Source organism: Hordeum vulgare, chromosome 5H (genome assembly GCF_904849725.1).
Source record: "Hordeum vulgare subsp. vulgare chromosome 5H, MorexV3_pseudomolecules_assembly, whole genome shotgun sequence".
Classification (NCBI taxonomy): Eukaryota; Viridiplantae; Streptophyta; class Magnoliopsida; order Poales; family Poaceae; genus Hordeum; species Hordeum vulgare.
This window is the reverse complement of record NC_058522.1, coordinates 327784688-327811872: the sequence shown is the minus strand read 5'-3', so window position 1 is coordinate 327811872 and position 27185 is coordinate 327784688. Positions and strand designations below refer to the sequence as shown.

General features: G+C 47.2%; 1 long non-coding RNA gene across 3 annotated transcripts; it reads right to left on the bottom strand.

The window, feature by feature from the left end:
- Nucleotides 1-21647: 21647 nt before the first annotated feature.
- LOC123398284 lies at nucleotides 21648-26859 on the bottom strand. 3 transcript variants are annotated; one of them, XR_006610129.1, is made up of 4 exons: nucleotides 26492-26854; nucleotides 26184-26407; nucleotides 21826-22820; nucleotides 21648-21748 (listed from the first exon to the last, which is right to left on the bottom strand). It is a non-coding gene; the product is annotated as an uncharacterized LOC123398284 (long non-coding RNA). The 3 variants fall into 3 exon arrangements; XR_006610128.1 differs by having other exon boundaries at nucleotides 21648-22820; nucleotides 26496-26859; XR_006610127.1 differs by having other exon boundaries at nucleotides 21648-22820; nucleotides 26492-26834.
- Nucleotides 26860-27185: the final 326 nt, after the last annotated feature.

The window sequence follows — 27185 nt, the reverse complement described above, 5'->3', positions numbered from 1 at the left end:
ATGGCTAAGCATACGAGCACTTTGTTCCAAATGTCTGCTAACATAATCATTGAAACTCTGTTGTTTGGCAACAAAGTTGTCGAATTCATCAAAGCATAGGCTAGCGGGTTTATCAAAAGGAATATCACTCTCGTCAAACCTACGCATAGAATTCACTTCTACTACCTGTATCGGGTTATCGAGACCATGGATCTCTTCGATAGGGGGTAGATTTTTGACATCTTCAGCTCTAATGCATTTCTCTTGCAAAGATTTCTTGCTTCTTGCATATCTTCGGGACTGAGGAATAGAATACCTCTTTTCTTAGGAGTTGGCTTTGGAGGTGGTTCGGGAATAGTCCAAGCATTATCGTTGATCAAGAGGTTATTCAGTAGGGTCTCAGCTTGTTCCACAGTTCGTTCCCTAAAAACACAACCGGCACAACTATCTAGGTAGTCTCTAGAGGCATCGGTAAGTCCGTTATAGAGGATATCAAGTATCTCGTTCTTCTTAAGAGAGTGATCAGGCAAAGCATTCTGTAGCTGGACGAGCCTCCCCCAAGCTTGTGGAAGACTCTCTTCTTGGAGTTGAGAAAAGTTGTATATTTCCTGCAAGGCAGCTTGCTTCTTATGGGCAGGGAAATATTTCTCACAGAAGTAATAGACCATCTCCTGGGGACTACACACACATCTAGGAGCAAGAGAGGTGAACCAGGCTTTAGCGTCATCCTTTAGAGAGAAAGGAAACAGCTTAAGGATATAGTAGTGGCAGATCTTCTCCTCATTAGTGAAAAGGTTGGTTATTTCGGATAGTTTGGCAAGATGGGCTATGACTGTCTCGGACTCATAACTGTGAAAAGGATCAAATTCGACTAGAGAGATTATCTCAGGGTCGACAGAGAATTCATCATCCTTATCGGTGACAAAGATAGGCGAAGTGGCAAACTTCGGATCATTTTTCATCCTAACTTCCCGAGATTTTCCTTCCACTTGAGAACTAATTTATCAGCGTCATAGGCATCCTTACACGCAAGAAAATCCTCAGCTATCTCTCCCTCCATAACGTAACCCTCAGGTATAACAGGCAATTCATATCTAGGAGAGCTAGATCTAGCAGGAGCAAAAGCAGGTTCTATCTCAATAGCATCGACAGTATCAGAAGCATCACGAGCAATGGAAGTAACTCTAGCAATATGACCATCAAGGAACGCTCCGAGTGGAACATCAGGCAAAGGAGTATCTCTAGCAGTATCAAGCATAGCATCATCACGCAAAATAGCATCTCTAGCATCATCAGGCAAAGCAGTATCAAGCATAGCATCTCTAGCAGTATCAGGCATAGCATCTCTAGCAGTATCAAGCATAGTATCAAGCATAGCATCTCTAGCAGTATCAGGCAAAGTATCAAGCATAGCATCTCTAGCAGTAGTATCACAAGCATCATCAAGCACAGGCGACATATCAAGATTTCTAGCAGGAGGTGATGTCGCAAACTTACTCATAACGGAATGTGAATCAAGTGCAGAGCTAGATGCCAATTCCTTACCTCCCCTCGTAGTTGAGGGCAAGACTTTGGTCTTCGGATCCTTTAGATTCTTCATAGTGATCAGCAGATATAAATCCCAAGTGACTCAGAGAATATAGCAATACCTCCCCGGCAACGGCGCCATAAAAATGCTGACGTCAGCTGTGCTTCCCTCGCAAAGGTTGTAGAAAAGGGCTGATCCTGCAATCTCTGACGTTATCTAGACGAATGCTTATAACAACTAACCTTCTCCTGCAACGGCACCAGAAGAATGCTGATAGCACTCCCCGGCAATGAAACTAGAAGAATGTTGTTGATGGCCCACCAGCGCGTGGGTTCGCAGCAGTTTTCGAGGGTAGAGTATTCGACCCAATTTGTAGATAAGCCTTAGGAGGTGAGAGTATACTCTCAAGTATTAGCAGCTGAATTTGTCAGATTCAACCACACTTGAAATATTAGTATCTGCAAGCACAATATTAACAGCAAAGTAATATGACAACAACGGTGTGAGAAACGATCTGTTGATGGCAGACTATTCCTAACAATTGTATCAATGGCGCCTCCGTTGCCGCGTTGATGGAAGTTGTCAATTCCCGTCAACGACCAGCGAACCAACAGTGTAACAGGTAGCAGTAGTGTAACGAGCAATAGCAGTAGCAAGGAACAACAGTAGTGACAGCAGTAGCAAGTAGCAACAATAGCACGCGACAGTAGTAGCAACAGTAGCAGCAGAGCAAGACAAGTAAGAGCAGTAGCAACAGTAGTAGCAGCAGCAGAGCAAGACAAGTAACAGCAGTAGCAACAGTAGTAGCAGCAGCACAGCAAGACAAGTAATAGCAGTAGGAACAGTAGTAGCAGCAGCAGAGCAAGACAAGTAACAGCAGTAGCAATAGTAGTAGCAGCAGTAGAGCAAGACAAGTAACAGCAGTAGGACAGACTCGTAGGCATTGGGTCGATGATTTGTTTGGATGATATTCATCATGCAACAGCTATAACACGGAGGGATAAGTGGCTAGCTCCCGTTCGTCAATGTGATGTAGGCATGCATTCCATGTGTCGTCATACGTGCTTAGGGAAAAGAACTTGCATGACATCTATTGTCCATCCATCCCGTGGCAGCGGGGTCCAAAAGGAAACTACGGGATATTAAGGTTCTCCTTTTAATAAAGAACCGGACCAACGCATTGGCACTTGGTGAACACATGAACTCCTCAAACTATGGTCATCATCGGGAGTGGTTCCGGTTATTGTCACTCCGGGGTTGCCGAATCATAACACATAGTAGGTAAGTGCAACTTGCAAGATCAGATCTAAAACACACATATATTGGTAACAACATAATAATTTCAGATCTGAAATCATGGCACTCGTGCCCTAGTGACAAGCATTAAGCATGGCAAAGTAGTAGCAACATCAAATCTCAGAACATAGTGGATACTAGGGATCAATCCCCATCAAAACTAACTCGATTACATGATAGATCTCATCCTACTCATCACCGCCCAACGAGCCTACGAATAGATTACTCACGAAAGACGAAGAGCTTCATGGAATTGGAGAGGGAAGAAGGTTGATGATGACGATGGTGACGATTTCCCCTCTCCGGAGGCCAAGACGGACTCCAGATCTGCCCTCCAGATGAAGAACAGGTGGTGGCAGTGCCTCCGTATCGAAAACGCAACGAAAACTTCTCTTTTTATTTTTTCTGAAATGAAAGACAACTTATAGAGCTGGAGTTGGGGGCGGCAGGTGCTTGTGGGCCCCACAAGCCTGCCCCACCACCACCAGGGGGGTGGTGGCGGATCACGGGCTTGTGGCCCACTGGCCCACCCCCTGAGGTGGATCTTGGCGCAGGTATTCTTGACATTTTCCAAAACTGCTCCCCGTAAATTTTCAGGACATTTGGAGAACTTTGATTTCTGCACAAAAATAACACCAAGGCAATTCTGCTGAAAACAGGTCAGTCCAGATTAGTTCCATTCAAATCAAGCAAATTATAGTCCAAAACAAGGGCAAAAGAGTTTGGAAAAGTAGATACGTTGGAGACGTATCAATCTTCTTGCTGTGGTAGTACCTTAGCTTCTGTTGATATATAGTCGTTTGGCTCAAGGCCAACTCCCGTGCCTCCTCGAGTAGATCGAGGCCGTCTTCTCTTGCCTCCTTCGCTTTCGTCTCCGTGTATAGGGTGACCCGGGGAGAGTCAAACTCGACATCTGTGGGGATGATTGCCTCGAACCCATATACCATAAAGAATGGTATGAAGCCGGTTGACCGATTCGGCATGGTGCAGAGGCTCCACAGCACAGCCGGCAGCTCTTCGATCCAGCAGCCGACTGACCTGACTAGTGGTGCCACCAGTCTTGGCTTGATGCCGGCCAGGATCAAGCCATTTGCCCTTTCCACCTGGCCATTGGATTGCGGGTGCGCCACTGAAGCCAAGTCGAGCCAGATGCCCTCTTTAGCACAGAAGAGCGCCAATGCACCCTTGGCAAAATTGGTGTCGTTGTCTGTGATGATGTTGTGGGGGACGCCGTAGCGGACAACAATGTCCTTGATGAACCCGACGGTCGTGGTACCGTCAAGCTTCTTGATGGGCTTGGCCTCAATCCACTTGGTGAATTTATCAACAACGACCAAGAGATGCGTCATGCCGCCTCGAGAGGTCTTGAATGGCCCCACCATATCCAACCCCAGACGGCAAACGACCATGACAGGGGGATGGTTTTGAGGGCTGAAGCCGGCATGTGGCTCTGCGTGCTGAAACGCTGGTAGCCTTCGCATTTGTTCACCATGTCCACGGCCTCCTCAAGGCCCGTGGGCCAGTAAAATCCATGGTGGAACGCCTTGGCCACCAGGGTTCTAGAGGCGCGTGATGCCCACACTCACCCTGATGTATATCTTTGAGGATTTCCTGCCCCCTTCCTGACTCGACGCAGCATTGGAACACGCCGATCATGCTACGCCGAACCAGCTCGCGGTTGATGATGGCGTAAGCCGATGATCGGCGTTGGATCTGCCTTGCCTCCGCCTCGTCTTGAGGAAGCTCGCCGCGGAGAAGGAAGGCCAGGATGGGTTGTGCCCACGAGGGAGCCGACATAGGAGCCGGCTCTACCTCAACCTGAAGATCAGGAGCTTCTGTAGCCCCCGCGCTTGTTGATGTGGTCGCTGGCTCGAGACCTTCTGTCTCTGGTGCCGTCGTGGCAGCCAACATGCCGTCTACCTCCATGATGGCCACCCACTGGATGTTGAGCCGACATGATTCGAGGCTTGGTGTGGCCGATGTTGTTGACGTAGCCGGCGAAGCAGTTGTAGCCGGCGCAACAGTTGTAGCCGGCAGAGCCAGTGTAGCCAGCATAGTAGTTGTAGCCGGCGGAGCTCGCGTAGCCGACGTCATTGGCACAGAAGGATGTGTTGGCACAAAGATCGATGTCGACTCCGGAGACGGCTTGATGGATGGCTTGTATAGTTGCTCGAGGGAGACGTCGGCTGGGATTGCTTGCCTTGTGGAGCCAATTCTGGCCAAGGTGTTGGCCGCCTCGTTGTCCGCCCTGAGGACATGATGGAACTCGCAGCCCTCGAAAGGGACACTGAGCTGTTGAATAAGGAAGCGGTAGCTCGCCATGTTGGCGTCCCTGGCGTCCCATTCACCAAAGACCTGCTGCACCACAAGGTCCGAGTCGCCTAAGAAAAGGATCCGCCGGATGTCAATCTCTTTGTCAAGCCGGAGGCCGTGAGCGAGCGCTTCGTACTCGACGACGTTGTTGGAGGCGACGAAATGTATCTGGAGAGCATACTTGAGTTGGTCTCCTTTCAGAGATGTCAAGACGATGTCGGCTCCCAGACCAGTTTGCATCTTCGAGTCGTCGAAGTGCATCCCTTAATGAGTGGAGTCTGGAGGTGGTGGCAGAAATTGGGTTTCAGCCCAATCGACGAGGAAGTCGGCCACCACCTGGGATTTGATGGCGGTGCGCGGCTCGTAGCGGATGTCATGGTCGGCCATGGAGATGGACCACTTGGCAATCCGTCCCGTGGCATCGCGGTTGCCCATGATTTCTCAGAGTGGAGCAGTGCTCACCACAGTGATGGCATGCTCTTGGAAGTATTGCTTCAACTTCTTGGCGGCAAAGTAAACACCATAACACATCTTTTGATAGTGGGGGTAGTTCTGCTTGGAGGCCGACAAGACCTCACTGAGGTAGTAGATAGGGCATTGCACTAGAAGTACCTTTCCCTCCTCCTTGCACTCCACTACCAGAACCACACTGACCACGCGAGTGGTTGCCGCAATGTAGATGAGGATGGTCTCTCTTTCAGCCGGCACCGCCAAGATTGACAGGCTCGAGATGACGCGCTTGAGGTCGCGGAAGGCTTCGTCCGCCTGGTCGTTCCACTCGAACTTGGTCGTATTCTTCATTACATGGTAGAGTGGAAGCGCCTTCTCTCCGAGCCGGCTGACGAACCGGCCAAGGGACGCCAGACAACCAGCGAACTTCTGGACGTCGAGGATTCGAGCTGGCTTCACCATCCGCTCGATGGTTCCGATCTTCTCGGGGTTTGCTTCGATGCCACGAGCGAACACGAAGAAACACAAGAGTTTGCCGCCTGGAAATCCAAAGATGCACTTCTCCGGGTTGAGCCGGATCTCGTATTCACGCAGATTGGCGAATGTATCTCGCAAGTCTTCAAGGAGACTAAAATGCGGCTTGGTCTTGACGATGATGTCATCCACATAGATGTGGATGTTCATGTCGATCTGCGCTAGGAGGCATTGTTGCATGCAGCGCTGAAAGGTGGTACCAGCGTTCTTCAGACCGAATGTCATGGTGGTGTAGCAGTAGGCCTTCAGCCGATCTGCCGGATCCAGCTTGATCTGGTGATAACCCGAATATGCATCCAGAAAGGACATCAATACGCAGTCGGCTGTGGAGTCGATCACTTGATCTATTCGGGGCAAAGCGAAAGGGTCTTTTGGACACGCCTTATTCAAGCTTGTGTAATCGATACACATTTCCCATGTCTTGTTCTTCTTCAGCACCAAGATTGGGTTGGCCAACCAGTCCGGGTGAAAAACCTCCATTATGAAGCCGACTGCAAGCAGCCGGGCGGTTTCTTATCCTATTGTGCGCCGCTTCCCCTCAACGAAGTGGCGCATGGGTTGTTTCACCGGCTTGGCATCCAGCCGCACATGAAGCTTGTGCTCGACGTACTTCCTCGGAACTATTGGCATGTCCTTTGGGGACCATGCAAAGATGTCCCGATTCTCATGGAGGAAGTCGACGAGCTCGCCTTCCTATTTGGTGCTGAGATTAGCACCAATGGTGACGCACTGCTTGGGGTTCGCAGGGTCAAGTGGCACCTGCTTGCTTTCCTTGGTCGGCTCGAATGAGCCTTCGCCGGCCGACTGGGATGGTGGAGTAGGGATCGCCGGCTGCTCGGTAGCCTGAGCCACGAGCCGGTCAATTTGCCTCTTCTCCTCAGCGATCATGAGGGCGTCGACCAGACGGTTGTTGTCGTGTGCACAATCGAGTGACTTCTTGTAGTCTCCAGCGATGGTGATGCTGCCCTTGGGACCCGGCATCTTCATCTTGAGGTAGGCGTAGTGGGGGATGGCCATGAACTTGGCCAAAGCCGGCCTGCCTAGCACAGCGTGGTAGGGGCTGTTGAGATCCACCACCTCGAACCAAATTGGTTCACGGCGGAAATGCGCATTGTCGCCAAAGAGAACATCTAGCTGGATTTTGCCAATCGGCGAGCAGGACTGTCCCAGCATTATGCCATGGAAGACAGTGTTGGTCGGTTGGAGATCCTTCTCCTTCAGCCCAAGCTTGGGAAAGGTGTCGCGGTAGAGGATATTTCTGTTGTTGTCGCCATCGACCAACACCCAGGAGAACCGGCAAGTGAGCCTCTTGGAGGCGAAGGTGGGGTCGAGGACGAGCGCGTATGAGCCAGGGTTTGGCATCACCGCAGGATGGTCAGCTCGGCTCCATATAATTGGCCTTTCACACCAATGCATGAACAGGGGAACCGAGGGGACCGTGGCATTCACCTCGCGCCGGTGTTGTCGCTGGCTATGCTTGTCGCCGCCTTCGCTGGTGCAGACTACGTAAACCCCGTCTTGCATGGGGTACTCATCATGGAGACGGCCGTCTTTAGGAGGCGGCGGTGGTGGAGCTGGAGCCCGCCCTAGAGCCGAAGCATGAGGCGCAGCAGTAGCCGCCGAGGGAGCCGACAGACCCTCACCTCGCGACAGTCACTGTGTGAAGCTGCACTGCCGGAGGGTATGGGTGGCCGGCTTCGCCCCAGTGTGCATCTTGCATGGTGCGTCGAGCATTTGCTCGAAGGTGAGCTTGGGCTACCAGGTGTAATTGTTGGTCCGCTGTCGGTGAGAGCCGGCTTGGGTAGCCGGCGCATCTTCCTCCACGTTGGCCACCTGCTTCCTTGCAGAGCGCGAATCGAGTTGATCCGCCTTGCACTTGTTGTTCTAGTCGCCTTGGTTATCGCCAGTCGGCTTGGGAGTAGACGGCGTGGGGACAATCTTGTTCGAGGCGGTGACCTTGACCCGCATGGCGGAGTCGGCCATGGTGTACTTGTCCGCCTTGGCTATGAGCACCGCCAAAGAGGTTGGCTCAGAGCACATGAGCTTGTGCTTGAGTAGGGTGTCGTCTCGGCAGCCGTCAATGAAGTATTGAATGGCTTGTACCTCATGCACTCCTTTGCACGAGTTGTGCAGCTCTGTCGAACGCGTGACGTAGTCGCGAAGGGGTTCGTCGGGCTTCTGGATGCACATGGCCAGCTCGCCAGGCCGACCAGGGCGTTTGTAGGTGCCGGTGAAGTTGTGGACGAATGCCTCCTAGAAGTCAACCCAAGAGTTGACGTTGCCGGCTGGCAGGCTATTGAGCCATGTCCTGGCCGAGCCGATCAGCATGAGAGGCACGTAGTGGACTGCTACGCGCTTGTTGCCCCGAGCAATGCCGACTGCAGTGGTGTAGTCGATCAGCCAGTCCTCTGGCTTGGCTGTGCCGCTGTACTTGGGGGTGTCCCGAGGGAGAGTGAAGCTTTTGGGGAATGGCTCCCCTCGGATCCGGGGGCCGAAGCACGCCGGACCAATGGGACCCTCCTCCTCCAGGAGGGTCGACTGCGCCAGAAGGTTGATGCGCTTACGAGCGTCGTTGTCGCTGTGAAATGCGAGTACCGATCCGTGCTGAGATTGGAAGGGTGCCATGGGACTCGGTCGCCTTGGCCTTTTCCCGCTGCCTCGGAGGGGAAACCGGCTCGCTCTGGCGCTGGGAGCGCCTATCTTGGCTGCCCTCGCCCTTCCGGCCAGAAGTGCGATGCATGGAGGAGCCTTCGGCCTGATGACGGCCGCTCGGGTTGCGGTGTGCCTCGGGGTCAGCTCCGGGAGATATCGGTTGCGCGTGACCGGGGTCGAAATGAGCCCACTGCTTGTTAGCGGCTTCAAGGAGATCCTTGACTCGCTTCTCTTGAAGGGCGTGCTCCTCGCCCTCCAAACTAGACATTTCCGCCATAGCCACATGTGCGGCCCGCAAGTTAGCCACGGGAGTATCATAGATGGGTTGCTTGCCACCTAGGATATTGGCGATGACCCGGCCGTGGCCGCGGACTTTGCTGCGTTGGCTAGGACCATCAGCAGACGGAGTGAGGCCGTAAGTGGAGTTATACTCACGCTGCGCGGCCTCCATCCGACGCTTGGCAGCGGCGATGACAATGCCCTCCTCCAGAATCTGCTTGCAGGGCTCCTCGAGCGAGGCCCTAGCATCAGATGGGTTTCCAATGGTGGCGATGGGCGTCTTCAAGCCGACAAGGGTGTCGTGAAGCAGGTCTGCAGAGCCCGCAGCGGGGTCAGCTGCCTCCGCTGAAGCCTTTCCATGAGGCTTATTGGTGCCAGCACCAATAACCATCACCTCCATGAGGTTGGAGACGACAGCGACGTGGTGTGGGGCAAGACACCCCGCAAATGACGGTGGATCGTCGCAAACGAGCACCTCGCTAGGGTACTCATCAGGCGCAGGCACATCCTCAAGGGAGAGCCTACTGAAGCTTGCGCATAGCGCGTCGATGTCGATGCCCTCTCCGAGGTGGCGAGGCTCATCGTCGAGGTGCAGGTCGCTGAAGAGAACGCCGAGGTTCACAACAGCAGCGATGACGTCGCTGGACAGCGACTCGCTGGCGAACTCCTCGTCAGAGTCCATGAGACGGCCTGGATCATCGTCAACATCGCAGAAACCTTCGCAAGGCCAGGCTCCACGGGCATGCTGAACGATTCGGACGCAAGGCATCTGGCGGTGTTGGCAAAGGGTCCCGCCCGGAGCGTAACTCCGCCCGGTGCCGCGGACGACCCTACGGGAGGCGCCAAATGTCACTGTTTACTCACGACATCAGCCATGGGTAGGCTAAACATGAGTGGTGGGAACCGTAAGGACACCAACGGGCTTCAGAAACGGGATTGGTACAAATGAGAGAGACGCACGATGTACCCAAGTTCAGGGCTCTCCGTAGAGATAACACCCCTAGTCCTGCCGGAATGGTTGATGCACCTAAGGGATTACAGTGTGCTCCTTGAGCTGTTCGATGGAGGAGGAAGAAGGAGTTGTCAGCTCATGTCTACCTCTCTTGTGTGTGTGTGTGTGTGTGTGTGTGTGTGTGTGTGTGTGTGTGTGTGTGCAGTTCGCCGACCCTCTGCATGAAGGGGGATCGGGGGGTTTTATAGACGAACCCACCGACCTACAATATGAATAAAAGTACAAAGGAGGGGGCCGCCTGGAAGCCTCGCCGGCTGGCCAGGGGACCAACAATAGTGTGCTCTTGTCGTTGGAGGGGCCTGCCAGCTGCGAGGTCCCATCTGGCCATGGGACCTACCGGCTAGCCAATAGAGCTCTCGCGTAAGGACGATGCAGGACACGTGTAGTACGTCTGGCGTCGTCTTGCGATATTCGTCATGGGTCGCCACTACGACCGTCTCCACTATTACCACTCCAAGCTTGGTAATGGAGTGGGTGTTGATGGGCCTATACTGTGCTGGTTTGACGGATCGGGGTCGACCTAGGTCAGCGGCATGGCCGCTGACACTGTATCTGTCGTGCGCCCCAACCTTGTACGTGTGTTGACGTGTATTCGCCTTTATTCGTAGAGTCTAGTCTCAGCCTAGGGTTGGATGTGACTAGGGCTGCCTAGCTGGCTAGCGGCCTCACTAGCCGGCCTTGAAATTGTCGTCTCGCTCCTAGCCGGCAGGCGCTTCCCAGCCGGCCAGGAGGGATTGCCGTCTCGCCCCCAATCGACAGGAGCTCCCCAGCCGGCCAAGAGGAGTTGATCGTCTAGAGGGAGTTGATGCCTCCTTTTACTCTTGGATGCAAGGGAGTAGGCTCGATGAGCCTACTCCGGGGTTATCCCCCGTGAGTACGGGTAGTAATTTTCTTGCCCAACATATCCGGCTGAACATCTCACACCAGCTGCATGTTATCCATACATTTATTCTTGTAACGTTAGCATCCTCTTGTTTTAGATGCATTTATTCATGTAATTGTCACATCATCACTCAATGCAATTTCTTCAAATTCACAGCTATTCTACAAAGTTACTCCTTTCTAGTAAAATATAAACTTCTAAGGATACTAATTCCTAGGAAATTATGTAAGTAAATCAGTGATTTTTTAAAGATATTTCATCTTATTTTTATCTTAAGTGAAAAACTAAAAATTTCATGGTAATAATTCTAGGAACCTTTAGTTGCTAATCTCGGAATTTTATTGATTCTACATTTTGAATCATAGAGATTCCTTTCAATACTAATTTCTAAGAAATTATTTAAATAAAACTGAAAGATTTTTCAACACATTTCATGTTGTCTTTTATCTTAAGTGAAAAACTGAGGACGTCGTGGTAATAGTTATATAAACTTTTTCATAATAATCTCAGGATTTTTTAAATCTAAAGAATTATTGTCCTCCAAAAAAAGCTAGGAATTTCATAATACAAATTCTGAGAAAGGTGCAATTAATCGCCGCAATCAAAACTAATGTATCATCTCACATATGCAAAATTGCTATCTTTGGTGCTTCATCTTGGTTATTGTTATTAAATGGATGTGTACCCAAAGACATTACCATTTAATGCTTTGTTGAAATCATTACTATGTTTTCTCAGACACACTACATCGAATTAAATGAGTATGGACAACTCTTTGCAGTCGATATATACTCAAGTACGCTGTATTGCGATCTTGTTGCCAACTAAACGAAAACCTGCACTAACCCCAAGTGAAACACGAGTGGCTTTGATTCCATTGTGGTGCGTCGATGCGTGCTCCTCGTCAACATCCAGCGTAACAAGCTTCTCTTAGGCCCTTATGTGATGAAGGAGGGTAGTCGTTAATTTCGAGAGAGCAACTATAGCAAATGTACTAAAATTCATACCGTTGTTGAGATGGAATTATAGAAAACATGCAGACGTGAAACTATTGGGACGCACAAAACTTCAAGGCAACTATAGCAGATTCACATCTTCGAGGGCTTCCAAAATTTTGTTTTCATAAGGTGGTGGGCCCAAAATCCTATAGCCTATGGTGCAGATCATTGCACATGATCAGCCCAAAACAACCGGGTGTGATTTGAGGTGTAAAGTTGTCAATACGTGTAGCTTTGTGGCATGTGGTGCACATTATTCGTTGCACATGACCGAGCAAAAACAACCATGGTCAACATGCCTATATAACATGTTCACTCCCAAGTAACCCTAACCCATGTCACTCTTACACTACCCATATTTTAAATATCCACACCCATGCACAATTCCAACACCGATGCAGGAGATTTTCATTGGTGCGTGCATGTCGTACGGAGGAGGGGAAGACGTGGATGCGACGGGGAAAGGTAAAAGAGAGATTTTTTTAAACTTTTTAATGTTGAAGAGCTTGGCCGTCGATGGAACAGTTGGAGTTGGACGCGAGGCGATGGAACAAGAAGTACAATAAGGTAAACTTCAAGGCAACTATAGGAGATTCACATCTTCGAGGGCTTCCAAGATTTTGTTTTCATAAGGTGGTGGGCCCAAAATCCTATAGCGTATGGTGCAGATCATTGCACGTGATCGGCCCAAAACAACCGGGTGTGATTTGAGGTGTAAAGTTGTCAATACGTGTAGCTTAGTGGCATGTGGTGCACATTATTCGTTGCACATGACCGAGCAAAAACAACCATGGTCAACATGCATATATAACATGTTCACTCCCAAGTAACCCTAACCCATGTCACTCTTACACTACCCATATTTAAAATATCCACACGCGTGCACAATTCCAACACCGATGCAGGAGATTTTCATTGGTGCGTGCATGTCGTACGGAGGAGGGGAAGACGTGGATGCGACGGGGAAAGGTAAAAGAGAGATTTTTTAAAACTTTTTAATGTTGAAGAGCTTGGCCGCCGATGGAACAGTTGGACGCAAGGCGATGGAACAACAAGTACAATAAGGTACAGTCGGTAGACTGTAAGGATTAAAATACTATATTTTTACTGAGTTGGATGAGAGAGAAGAGGAGAGAGAAGGGAAGCGGGCTCTTCGTGAAGAGCTAGTTCTAGCACCTGCTCCTAGATGCTTTGTGAGAATGAAAGGTGGGCCATATATGATAAAAGTAGTACTCTTTTATAGCTAATTATTGTACAAGCTAGCTATAAGATGGACATGTTGTTGCTACTGCTGTCGTTGTCGTTGTGGCCGTCCATGCCACCGCGCTCACGTTTTTGCGCCTTCCATTGCACTGCCGTGGGCATGAGCTGGTCACCGCCGCATCTGCCGTTGTCCTGAGTGTGTCGCCTAGTCCGCTCCTCGAATGCCTTCAGCCGCCCGAGTGCCTCCTCAAACGACATCTTGTCGACATCGCAGAATTTCTCAATTCCGGCTACCGCTGCATAGAGCCGGTCCGGCACGGTGTCGAGCAGTTTCTTCACCATTGCCACATCATCGAGCGTCGCTCCGAGGGCCGCGTACCTTGCCGCCATGCCACTGATCCTCCCGGCATACGAGTCCAGCTGGTCGTCGTCCTTCATGCGCACGCAATCGAACTCACCGCGGAGAGTGGAGAGTTGTGCCGTCCTCACCCGGTTCGCCCGACAGAACGCGTCTTGAGGCTCGCCCATAGCTCCGTCACCGTCTTCTTCGACGACACCTGCAACAAGATGTCCTCGGAGAGCGCTCCGAGGAGGCATGCCCTCATAGGCTTGTCCTTCTTGACGATGACGGCCGACGTCGAGTCCTCCGCCGGAACCACCGCTTCCCACAGCCCTTGCGCGTCAAGGTTCGCCTCCACCTTGATTATCCACACGGTGTAGTTGTCATCGGCACTGGGAGCGACACCGTGCTTCCTCCGGCGCCGTACGGGACAAGGGCCATGGCCACCGGTAGGATCGCAACGAAGCTTTGATACCAAGACTAGCTCTCTCATCTTTCTGTGTGGAAGGTAGACAAACGGAAAAACTGGACAGAGGAGACTCGAGATTTGTTTCGTGTGCGACGAACGCACCGGCGCTCCAACGCCTTGCTTTTTCTTCGGCTGGACTAACCACAACAGCTATCGCTACGTACACAGCGGATCGATCCGTTTTTATACTAGGGCCGGTACAAGCGACGGACACTGCCCACCTCCCCACGACGACGTCACACTACCCGCTCGCCAAGGCCGCCCCACGACGCGCTCTAACGCGTTCGCCGCGGCTCGCAGCTGCACACACGCACGCACGTTCGGTTTATTCCTAACACATCTCTCCCTAATAATAAAGCACGGTGTGCTTCTCGCGTCCGTCGTGGTCGTTTTACAAAAATATCCTGTCGTTTTCGTTAATCAACCCGCGGTCCGTCTTTAAGTGAGCCGAACTGTTATTTTCGTATTTTACACAAAACCCCCTGACATTAACGCTAAATAACATGCAATTCATCTTATAGTCATGGACAATCGTTTTATATACTTTTACGTAAACCCCCCGACATATGTGTTAATAACCCCGGAGTCTATTCAGAATAAATATGTATTTTCAAATAAGGATATCTTTTAAACCGTAAATCTAATTTAAACATGTTATATATCAAATTTGATTAGAAAAATATATAGAGTTTGAATATATTATTATTTTACATGTTAAATAATTTTAATAACCCCGGAGTCTATTCAGAATAAATATGTAATTTCAAATAACAATATTTTTTTAAACCGTAAATCCAATTTAAACATGTTATATATCGAATTTGATTAGAAAAATGTGTAGAGTTTGAATATGTTGTTATTTTATATTTTTTAAATACTATATAGGGTACAATGTAAATCAATATATTAGAAATTATTACTACCCGTTGCTCATATAGACCCATGTCAAATCTTAATCAACATAATTATTGTCCCGATTCATTGGTATTCGACATGCAGCGGCATATAGGCCCATGTCCGATGCTCATAGGCATAAGCATGCAACCATGTTTTAGATCCCAAAATAAAGTGTGAAGCACATATATGCATCTCTTTTGGGCCAGCGCCTAGAGAATTTATTTTTTCAAAAAACTCGTGTTCCAAAATGTAATTTTAAATAATGTTCCAACTTTAATAAAATGTTTAAACATTTGATTTTTTAGTTTTTAAAGGTAAAGAAATATTTATGTTTCCCCTTGCTACGCACAGGCATATTTGTGCAACCTGGTGCTAGAATTGTTACGTTGCAAGATTTTTTTTCCTCTCCCGTTGCAATGCACGGGCATATTTTTTATATGATAAAAAACATGTTCACAAAATCAAGGGTTTTGACTAATGTTTATTCAAATCATTTATATGTATTATTCAATATTAGGTCATTTTTAAAAAATCAATTAACTAAGCTAGAGGCATGAAAGGGTTTTTTTCCTCCCGTTGCAACGCACGAGCCTTTTTCCTAGTGCAATCAATTGATGGCCTCCTTTTCCCACTCATGCAATGCACATGAGCAAACGCCAGACCTAAATAGCTCATAGTTCATGCAAGCACCCCCAATCTTCCTTAAATGATCCATTCAACAAAGGATCATTATTACAATCACACGAAAGTGCTTTTCTGAGCTCGAACTTACATGCACCCTTTGCTACGGAAAAACCAGAAAAATACTAAACAAATTTAAAAACAGAATTTTTGGTAGCAAACATTGATGTCGTTTCAAATACGTTCAACTTTTTGTGATGGAATGCCATTCATGGAGGTCTCGGCCCATATAAACCGGATATCCTTCGATAACATGCAATTTGTAATGTCATAAAAATATTAACACTGCAACACTATCAAAAAATATATGAACATACAAGCCCCATATTGTTTTACTCATGATTTCATGTGCCAGCGACTAGTTAGTAAGGCACTCTTTATTGGACACAAAAGCCTAGTCGGGTACACATGTTCAATTTTAGACTTTAATACTTATCAATCCATGCATTTTCATTTTTTAAGGATGACACCATCTCTTGGACGTCAAAGTCTAGTGAGGTACATGTCCATATTTTCCTAACTAATACTCCTGATTTTATGTGTAACCGTTTCTAGTTTCTGTGAGACCAAAGTCTAGTCATGTACACTTCATTATTTTTTATAATCTATAGTCATCATTTTTGTGTCCTCGTCGAGCATGGCACAATCAATTTCATTTATTGCAGTTGTTAGAGCATATTTCTCCATATGTGGTTTTGGTAATTGATGACAATCCCTATGAACTAATGGTTATCTTGCGTTATATTCGAAGGATTTATTCATAGGCACTTCTTCAAGTCCATCTATTGATTTCAAGGAGTTTATATGATGACCAAGGTGGTACTCAAGGTTTTATCCAAAGATTGGTCATAAATACACAAGGTTGATCAAGACTAAGTCAAAGAGTGAATCAAGTTGATCAACACACAAAGCGTACAAGATGTACCGAGAGGGATCAAGTGATCCCATTGTATGTTAAGCATTGTCCATCACACTTTATGTACTAACCCATGGTCTTCATAAGAGTTCTGTGTTGGGTTAGGTGTGTTTCCATGGGCTTGCGTCAAGAGGAATATCTCATTCAACCCATGGAAGTTTGCGGTGTGCAAGTTCAAGTGGAGCATCACGAATATATCATGCTTGAAGCTTGTCGTCCATTATGGTGGCAAAGGACTTGTGAAGATGTGTTGAAGAGTGGCTCACCCATAGTGGAGTATGGGGGAGCAATCTACTAGTCGTCATCGAGCCGGCGCAATCAAGAGTGGTGGTCCATCTTGAGGAGGACAACATCATCATCGTCTAGCTCAAGTGGACTATGCGCAAGGTATAGGTTTGTCCTTGGTAGGTTTTCTATTTTATCGGTCTCAGTGTGTTAGTTGGGTGACCAGGTTATAGGATAGATTGTCGTACTTTCAAGGGGCTCTCAAGTGAGTAGCTTCATCGTATCGTTCGTTGGGAGCTCAAACCATTGCATTCTTGGCATCATCATGTTTCTTAGCTCTTGGTTGGTTTTTCTCTATGTGGGTTCTTGAGCTTATGGTCATCTTCATGACAAGCTCGAGTTTATCGAAAACGGAGTTCATGTGCATTTTATATGATGTTTTCGATGTTGGAGTTTTTGCCGATTTGTTCGTTCTTGCCATTGCATTAGTTGCATCGGTTTGAGTTCTCCACGGTGATACATGGAAGTGAAGTTTGAGACGCTTATCACTCTTGGGTGCTTGGTACCCTGGAGCTTGTTCTTCTTGGGTGCTTTGTCATCCTAGAAGCTTGGTGGAGCCTCGGAGCTCAATCATTGTGGTGTAAAGCTCCGGGACAGCGTCGGGATCTCCAATTAGGTTGTGGAGATTGCCCCGAGAATTTGAGGTCATCTTGGAGCCATAATTCAATGTGGTGAAGCTTCATGGTGTTGTTGGAAGCCTCCAATTAAGTTGAGGAGATTGCCCCAACCTTGTTTGTACGGGTTCGATGACCACCCTCACGGATCCCTTAGTGGAATCATGACATCTTGCATTGTGTGAGGACGTGAGGAGATTATGAGGGCCCTAGTGGATTTTGGAGCATTGTGCCTCCACACCGTCCCAAACGAAGATTAGCATCCGCAAGGGTGTGAACTTTGGGATACATCGTCGTCTCCACATGCCTCGGTTATATCTTTTCTGAGCCCTTTACTTTGTGATAGCCATATTGTTTCTTGTTATATATCTTGCAATCACTTAGTTGTTTATCTTGCTTAGCATAAGTTGTTGGTGCACATAGGTGAGCCTAGTTGTTTTAGATTTTTTGTTTGACTAATTAAACGTTAGTTTTATTCCGCATTTGTTCGATCCTAAACCGTAATTATTTTTAAGCGCATATTCACCCCCCCCCCCCCCCCCCACGCAACATCCACGTCCTTTCAGCATTAAAATTAGCAGGATAAATCATTTGGAAAATTAGTCATGAAAAATATTAACGTGCAAAACTAATAGGTATTGTTTACTCATGATTCAATAATCGGGTCTACTCGTCTATTTTCTAGTTTGAAATAGTTACGAACTTCAATATTCGGTCGGGTCAAACAAGACACCCCATCGCATATGGTGGGTCCATTGTGGTTTGTGAAACAACATTCAGGGTGTTGAATTTCACCTATTTGGGAAGTGGTGAGCCCAACCCTGTATAGTGAATAATGGAGTTCACGACACATGGTTGCCCCAAAATAACTGTGTGCAATGTGAGGTGTAAAATTATCAACGCAGATAGCTTAGCGGGCATCTATTATTCGTTATTCGGTGTATATGGCCAACTCGAAACTACCCCGTGAAATGTCCTTAGGGCCTGTACAAACATATTCACTCCCTACAACCCTAACTCTTATCACTCTCACCCCTCTTTATATATCTAAACGACCCAATGGCGACCTCTCTCACTCCACGTACAATCGACACCCCTCTAGATATGCACCAGTCACCGCTCCCTGCTGTGATCGATCCTTGTTCCAGTTCCTCCGCTACCACACCACTACGAATCTCATATCTCATCAAAATGTTGCATAATTTCAAGACGTGAAGAATGTCTATCGGTGGCTCGTCCTTGGTTTGGAATCGGGAACATGCATGCACCGAGTTCCTCCGTCAGCATGAGATTTTTCCTTTTGTTTTCTTGTATTCATGGAGTTTTTTCCTCTCCTTTTTGTCCTTTTTATTTCCGGAATTCTGCTTTCTTATCTTCATGTACTATCAGACCGCAACGGTGCATCCCACTTCAAACCGTAGGCAAGAAAACAACTCAATCTATACTAGTAGTAGACATTATTTGTTTCTAGGCAAGTGTATGTTTTTTCTACACAGCCCTTTGGGTAATGCAACCGTGCTCCTTATCCCATATCTCACAGAGTCAAGAATTCAATTTGGAAATACGTTGGTTCACGTGTGAACCATGCACATTCACACAACCAAAAGTTTAACCATGAATCCATACATACCGAAGTACACGGAAGATTACCATAAGTAAGCAAGAAAAAATGCAAACAGACTAATCAACCATGTAATGTCCGATCTTAATTCGCTTGCCTTAGTCGGCGCAAGTGCAAGGGAATTCGGTGTGTCCTTATTTTATTTTATATTTTCCAATCTTCAAGGAGGTTTCATCCTTTTTTTAACTTTTTTGAACATAACAACACACATGGGATAAATGGTTGGGAGGGGAAGGCGGGAGAAATTGATGAAAAAAAGAGCGAAAAGGTTTTGCGTGACAAATCAACACGAACATAGGGCAGGAGAGAACATAGGAAAACGAGACGGAGAACATCAGAGGGAAAATAGAATGGTAGAAATGAGATCAGGAAGGGCCGGAGAAATTAGTGAAAAAATAAGCAAAAAATGGCATGAAAAAGAGTGGGAGCAATTAGCGGAAAAAATAGGACAGGAGACATAAAGGGGGAAGGGCAAGAGAAATTGGGAAAAAGAGCGGGAGAAATTGATGGGGAAATAGGGCATGAGAAATGGGCAGGAAAAAGGAGGGAGAAATTGATGGGGAAAATATCATTTTTTTGGAAGAAAATGGATGGAAGAAATTGGCGGGAAAATAAGGCGGAAGAAATGAAACGGTTGAAAGGGCGTAGAAATAGGTTGGAAAAGTGTGGGACAAACTAGAGAGAAAATGAGCATGAGAAACGAGCACAAAAAGCACAGGAAAATCGATGAAAGAAATGAATACCACAACGGTATAGCTTTTTTCCAAAATCCTGAGGTGTTTACAATATACTCTATCAAGTAGGAGCAATCGGTGGAAAAAAAATAGGCCAGGATATATGAAGGGGGAAAGTGCAGGAGAAATCGATGGGAAAAAAGATCGAGAGAAAACTCGTGGGGAAATAGGACATTAGAAATGGGTAGAAAAGGGGAGGGAGAAATTGATGGGAGAAAAGAACAAAAAAAATTGCAAGAAAAAAATGGAAGAAATAGGTGGGAAAATAAGTTGGAAGAAATGAGCGGTTGAAAGGGCGTAAAAATTGGTGGGAAAAAGTGTGGGACAAAAACTAGCTTTTTATGCCCTTATGTAATGAGGGAGGGTAGCCGTTAATTGTCGGAGATCAACTTTAGCAAATGTACTAAAATTCATACCAGTGTTGAGATGGAATTATAGAAAACATGTAGACATGAAACTATTAGGACCCACAAAACACCTAAACAACTATAGCATATTCACATCTTCAAGGACTTCCAAGATATAACTTTTTCATTAAGGTGGTGGGTTAAAAATCCTATAGCGCATGGTGCATCTCATTGCACATAATCGGTCTGAAACAACCAGGTGTGAGTGTAGCTTAGTGGCATGTGTTGCACATTATTCGTTACACATGACGGGGCAAAAAAACATGGACAACATGCCTATATAACATGTTCACTCCCGTGTAACCGTAACTCGTAACCCTCGTCAGTCGTACACTCTATCCATGTTTGAAATCTCCACATGCATGGATGCACACACACACATACACAATTCCAACACCAAAGTAGAAGATGTTGATCGGTTCGTGCATGCTGGCCGCAGGAGGGAAAGACGTCGACGAGACGAGGCAAGGCAAAAGAAAGGATTTTCTGTACGATCTTTTGATGTTGAAGGGCTTGGCCAATGGAGCACGCACGTAGCACAAAGGGCATGTTGAAAAATATAAACGGACTTTTTGGTGGGATCAGGCTGTGGAGGGAATGTTGGTCGGATATGAAGAGGTAGCTAGCGGGTGCACGTCGATGTGGTGGGTGTGTGGCGGTGCACGACAAAGACTCAGAGGAGGTGTATATATGTATGGCGGATGCGGGGAAGAGTGCGACGATTCCAGTGGCCAGAAGAGAAAGTCAATGGCGTGGTGCGAACATTGTTCAAAATGAAATGTAAAGAAAACGAGACAAAAGAGGGACCTTGGCCGCAATCGTGACTTGCAATATTTTGGGTTAAGTCCCTCGTCGAAAAGCTTTGGAGCTCCAGTATACGGCCGCGATGGGCTCGCTCGGTAAGTCGAATCGGGATATATAAGCATGGTCATGTTAAAACGGGCTTTAATTTACCGGAATCGATGAAAGAAGAGCCGTTTGTTTGTTTATTTGTTTGACACAAAGACTGAAAACAACTGGCAAAGAAAGAAATTTAGAACAACAGATGGAAAAGAAAGAGAGATAGATTTCACATGCGTGCGGGACGAGGCGAACCTCACCAAGCCGTTCTCCCAGATGTTGGGCGGCCTTCTCACAGTGGTCGCAAATGAGGTGAAGTTCACCCTCACACCCAAGAAAGAGGACGGCCTGAAAGCGACGGTGGTGCCCCACGACACCGACTACTTTGTTTGTTTGACACGAAGATTTAAAACAATAGGGGAAAAAGAAAATGAGATTTAAAATAGTAAAGAAAAAAAAGATATATTTCACGAGTGTGTGCATGCGGGACGGGGCGGACATGATCAAGCCGTTCTCCCAAATGTTGGGCAACTTTATTACCGTGTTCGTGCATGAGGTGAAGCTCACCCTCACACCCAAGAAAGAGGACGGCTTGAAAGCGATGGCGGTGCCCAACGACAATGACTACCTTGTTTGTTCGACACAAAGATTTAAAACAGTAGAGGAAAAAGGAAATGAGATTTAGGACACTAAGGGCTTGTTTGGCACTGCCCCTCTTCATCAAAATCAGCTTCACTTTATCAAATTCACTTTGAAGCAGTTTCATACAATAGCTATAGCACTATCAAGAGAATGTTTGGCTTCCATCTAGCTCTAGCTTCAAGAACAGAAAATTTGATTAAAACAATCTATTTGATTGGTTGAGGAAAAAGAAATGAAGGTGTATCCACTTACTGCTGGCAGTGATGCGTAATTTCCCTTCAACTCCAGCTTCTAGACTTTTTGAAGCACCCTGTGAAGAGCTTCATAAAAACTTTGAAGTTGTAGCCCATATTCTAGTTTTTTCGAAGCGGCATATCATGAAGCTACCCCGTTTGGCTTGTCTTTTCTGAAACAGAGCTGAATTTTAGCAAGTAGAGCAGTTCCAAACAAGCTCTAAAGGTAAAAAGAAAGAGATATATTTCACGAATGTGTGCATGCAGGACAGGGCAAACGTCACCAAGCCATTCTTTCAGATACTGAGCGGCGCCTTCTCACCGTGGTCGTGCATAAGGTGAAGCTCATCCTCACACCCAAGAAAGAGGACGGCCTGAAAGCAATGGCGGTGCCCGACAACACTGGCTACACCCAGACCACGGACAGCACCACCGATGTCATCACCGTCAACTTCGGCACCCTCTTCGGTGGAGAGTCGCGCAAGGTCACCATCAAGATGATGCCCTTGGACTGCCCCTTCGGAAGGACGCGGCACAACTCAGGGCGAAATAAACAACCCACAGTTGGAGGCTACGTGCAGCAGCTACACGATAAATCTATCTAGTATTAACCACAACAACAACAATTGAAGGTACAACAGATATAACATCTACTCAAGAAATTAGTACAGCAACATCAGATTATTATGGGATGCCATCATCTTGCAATAACAGCAAGAACAGCAACACATCTAGCTTAACTCAACCTCGGGTCCTAGCAGCACCTGCTGGGTGGACATTCCAGTCCAAACCCAACTCCACAAGCACACTGCTTACTGATTTGCTGACAACAACAAATAATAGTAAAAGACAAGGGAGGGAGGGAGGTGCCTCCGTTTGCCATCGATAGCAATAGATCCAGGTTGTGGTCACAGCCTTCTTCGTGCCATCAGCTTAATCAACATCGCCTCCTGCACCCGGTGTGGTGTCAGGCGCTTCTTCATCAGGCTGATTTGCTGCTGCTCGTCCTAATACCTGCATGGACAAGTGGAGGTTAGTTACATGGCAAGCACATAATAAAACAAACTGCAATGCATGTATGTTCATCTACATTGTAGAGTACAGACGATGGGGTTGACTTCAAATGTTTGCTCCTATAGTACTTAGGCAGACGGAAAATAACCTACAAGCTAATACCATGTTACAAGCTGATGGGAAAATAACCAGCATTTATAAGATTTTTTACACACGCACAAGTCAACCATGTCATGGTGAGCTGCAGGCATGAGGAGTATATGGTTGTACATATCAAAAGAAGAACCTACTTGGACCAACATAACAACCTGAATAACCTACAAGCTAATAATAACTGACCGATGCTTAATTTTGTCGAGGAATGAAACGATGCTCGCATTTGGTTGAGTATTTAAACCTATAAGGTGGCTTTCCAATTCGTCTTCCCGGTGCTCCCCCGATTTGCATCGTTGTCATCTGTTAGATCTTGGTCAAACTCGTTTTTATTTCGCTGGTTGCCGTTGGATCGTCGCTGGAAATCTATTGTTCCCGTTTTGACCGCTCAGTGAGTTCAGAGTGGGGGATGACGTGTGGGCTCGGGAAGAGCCTGATTGGCTGGTTCTCCCGTTTTTGGGAGCGCGGGCAGCCTCTCCTGCCACGCCACAAGCGAGCATCGTAGGCGCTGCACGGTTTCGGTTTCTGCTTTCCGCTCGCCCCTCTGGATGCATGCGAGATAGGGGTGAGTCCACGCATGCACACCCGCGTCTTCCTACCACAAGATGATGGGTGGGCCAGATTGCTGCTGGTCCTACACGTCAGCTGGTGGGCTGCGTGCAAGCCATATCTCTTCGATTATTCTGGGGCTGGAGAGAGTTGTTGGCTGACTACTGCACGTGTTGTGCCGAGGTTGTCCACTCACGCGTCTTCTCTCCAGGTCATCCGGCGCATCCGGTGCGCTCGCCTTTTTTGTCGGGTCATCCGGCGCATTTCGTTTAGTTTGTTTAGAGATAAGGCACCGTGTCTGACTTCATAAATAAAGCCATCAACGGCAAGATCAAGTCACACTGAAGTTAAGTTAAAAGGTTGCAGAAAAAAAGCGGTCTGATATGGAATACACACTATTTTCATTTTCATTAACATGAAGTCTGCCATTAACATACTTTGCTCTTAACATTTGTTATAACAAATCCAGGGGAGCATATAATCATTGATAATTGTCTGTAATGTTTGTCCTTAGTTTCAGACAACAAAAGTCACACATGATATTGCCCTGTTGTTTGCTGTTGGACCATGGATGCAAGGTTCATATAAAATTCTTTGGATACAGAAAATTGTGAACTCTGCATTGTTGAAAAATTGTCCTCCATAGTTCTGTATGAGTCTGTGTGTTTTTGCATCCCCAGTAGTTTTCATCGTTGAATGATTTGAGTTGAAGCTAAGATTTGACAGAGGGTGAGAGAGGTAATAAACAGTGGCTGCTTATTTTGCAAAAGAAAATTGTGATTGGGGTATATTATTACAGAAGAAGGCATGCAATGGGTTCTCCTGGTACTAAGGTCAATTTTATCTTTATATGTTGATGGTTCAGGCAGATCACCAATGCATAAGTATGAGCCTTGGGTTGTTACCCGAAGAAACTGAACCAACACGTGGCAGCGGCTGTTGGTGTCCTGTTGTTACCTGATGATGAGTTATTCAGTGAGGCTATACTGATTTTTATTTTATATGGAGCCTGATCATTCTGCAATTGAGATGGAAAGGTCTCTACCTATTGCAATATTTGTTGTTAATTTTGGTTAGGTATGTGCACTTATATAGCTAGCATTTTTCTTCAGTAAGAATGTTATTCTGATGATGAAATACTCTCTCGGGATACATGATTAATGTGCATGCTTGATGATCTAAACCGGCTGCACCACTATGGAAAAGGGGCAAGTCTCATGCGGATGAATAGGTTTTATAAACCCTGGAAATTAGTGCAGCATCTGCGAAGTGTACCGTGATGAATTCAGATAGATTCTGGAGTGGTGCAAGCCTTTGTACTGTGTGTTTTGCAAATCCTTGCTGATTTTCTCCTGCAGCACCACCTTTTGTTGACAATCACATTAGTTTACAACTGTTTACCAAGGAAGATGAGACAAATTGGTGGAGAAGAAGTCACAGCTAACATTCGTGAGCCGCTAGCTTAAGCTACTTTTGAAAAATTGTTTGCGCCATAGTACTTAGGCATATGAAAAATAACCTACAAACTAATACCATGTTATGATTTTTAATCACTCTACCAGCATTTATACGATTTTCTACACTGGCACAAGTCAACCATGTCATGGTGAACTGCAGGCATGAGGAGTATATGGCTGTACATATCAAAAGAAGAACCTACTTGGGCCAACATAACAACCTGAATAACCTATACAAGCTAATAATAACTAACCGATGCTTAATTTTGTCGAGGAATGAAACGATGCTCGTATTTGGTTGACTATTTAAACCTATAAGGTGGCTGCCCAACTCGTCTCCCCGGTGCCCCCCCGATTTGCATCGTTGTCGTCCATTAGATCTTCGTCAAACTCGTCTTTATTTCACTGGTTGCCGTTGGATCGTCGCTGGAAATCTATTGTTCCCGTTTTGATCACGCGGTGAGTTCAGAGCGGGGCAAGACGTGCGGGGTCAGGCAGAACCTGATTGGCTGGGTCGCCCGTCTTTGGGAGCGCGGGGAGCCTCTCCTGCCGCGCCACATGCGAGGATCGTGGGCCCTGCACGGTTTCTGCTTCCCGCTCGCCCCTCTAGATGCATGCGAGAAAGGGGGTGGAGTAGAAGTCACAGGTAACATTCGTGAGCCGCTAGCTTAAGCTACTTTTGAAAAAGCTTTTGTAGGATCGCTATAGGACAAAAAATATTCTCTGTATATTCAATTTGCAAAGTTATTTCAAAAATTCATATCGATTCAATAACAAGGTTACAGTACCAAGACAATCGATGTGCGTTCGTAAGTTAAGCAAAATAGTTCTATTTGCTTCTTCGTTTGAATCGGGCTTTTGCGCCATTTGATGCAACGGATTCTTCTCTCATCCCAAACCTATGTGCTTGCTCAATCCTAAAGTTTCTAAAAAATACCAATATTATAAATGTGGTCATGGTTTTAAATGTGACTAAATAGCAGATGACTCATGGATAGAAATATTTTCAATGTTGTCATGGTTGTAAATGGTTCTTCTCTCAAACCTATGTGCTCGCTGAACTGGCTATCAAAGCAGCCATCGACAAACATGCCTACTTTCAAATACAGACGAGTCTTAATAGTAGCATTTTGTTGAGTACAAGTGCATGATGGTGAGATATTGAGCTGGGCAAACAGAGCATCCAATGTGGATGGATTGTTACCTTCCCAGATGCGGCGAGTCGATGAGGTTCACTCCGTCATGCCCCTGCAGCAAAATGCAATTTTCGCATCCAATCAATTCATTCCCCGGCAAGCATGAACGGAATCGAAGAAATCCATGGATTTGAGCGGTCCGTCCGTGTCCTGGTAGCGGAGCTGCTTGTGCCGGGCAAACTTTGACAGCAACAGCTAGCGCTGCGGGCTGCGGCTAGGGTTTGGCGTGCACCTGCAGCGTGAGAAAAGACTAGTGATTGATGTTGGATCCGTGACCGAGATGCATGAGAGCAACAGGAAGCTGCAACCAACCTACCTACCTACCGAGAGCAGCACATGAATCTGGGAGGGAGGTGGAAGAAGAGTTTTCGACGATGACGATGACGATGACGTGCTGTGGTCGCCGGCCGGTTGTGGGCGCATCTGGCATGGTCGCCCGACCACCCTTTTCTCTTCTCTTCTCTTCTCTTCTGATAAGGAGAGGAGAGGAGGGGAGAGGAGAGGGGAGGTAGACGAGGTCACCAGCTGTGGGGGCGAGGGCGAGGGCGGAGGCCGGCGGTGGTTGGCGGAGGCGGCGGTGGGGGAGGCCGGAGGGGAGGGGAGGAATGAATCGGCCTGCAGAACGAAGAGGTTTTCTTTTCTTTTTTTTTTCTTTTTTTTTTTGAGCGGAAGAGGTGGAGCTCAGGGACGATGCGAGCAGCTTGGGTGGGCGCTCCGTTGAGGCAGGTGCGGACGCAAATCGCTAACCATAAACATATTAGTACCATACCGGAAATTTAGTTAAAACGTTACCGGTTTATTAACCCTAATTCTATAGACTACATCGCCAACACGGGGACATGCACGGCTGTCAGCTGTGAAAGATGCCAAAGAGCACATACAAAAGAGGCCACCGAGCCCAACCCGTGACCCAGCATCAAAAGGTGCACACGGACGAAAAGATGGCCTCCGAGCCCATCCGTGACCCAGCACCGATAAGTGCGCACGGACCAAAATAATGCAGCGAAAAG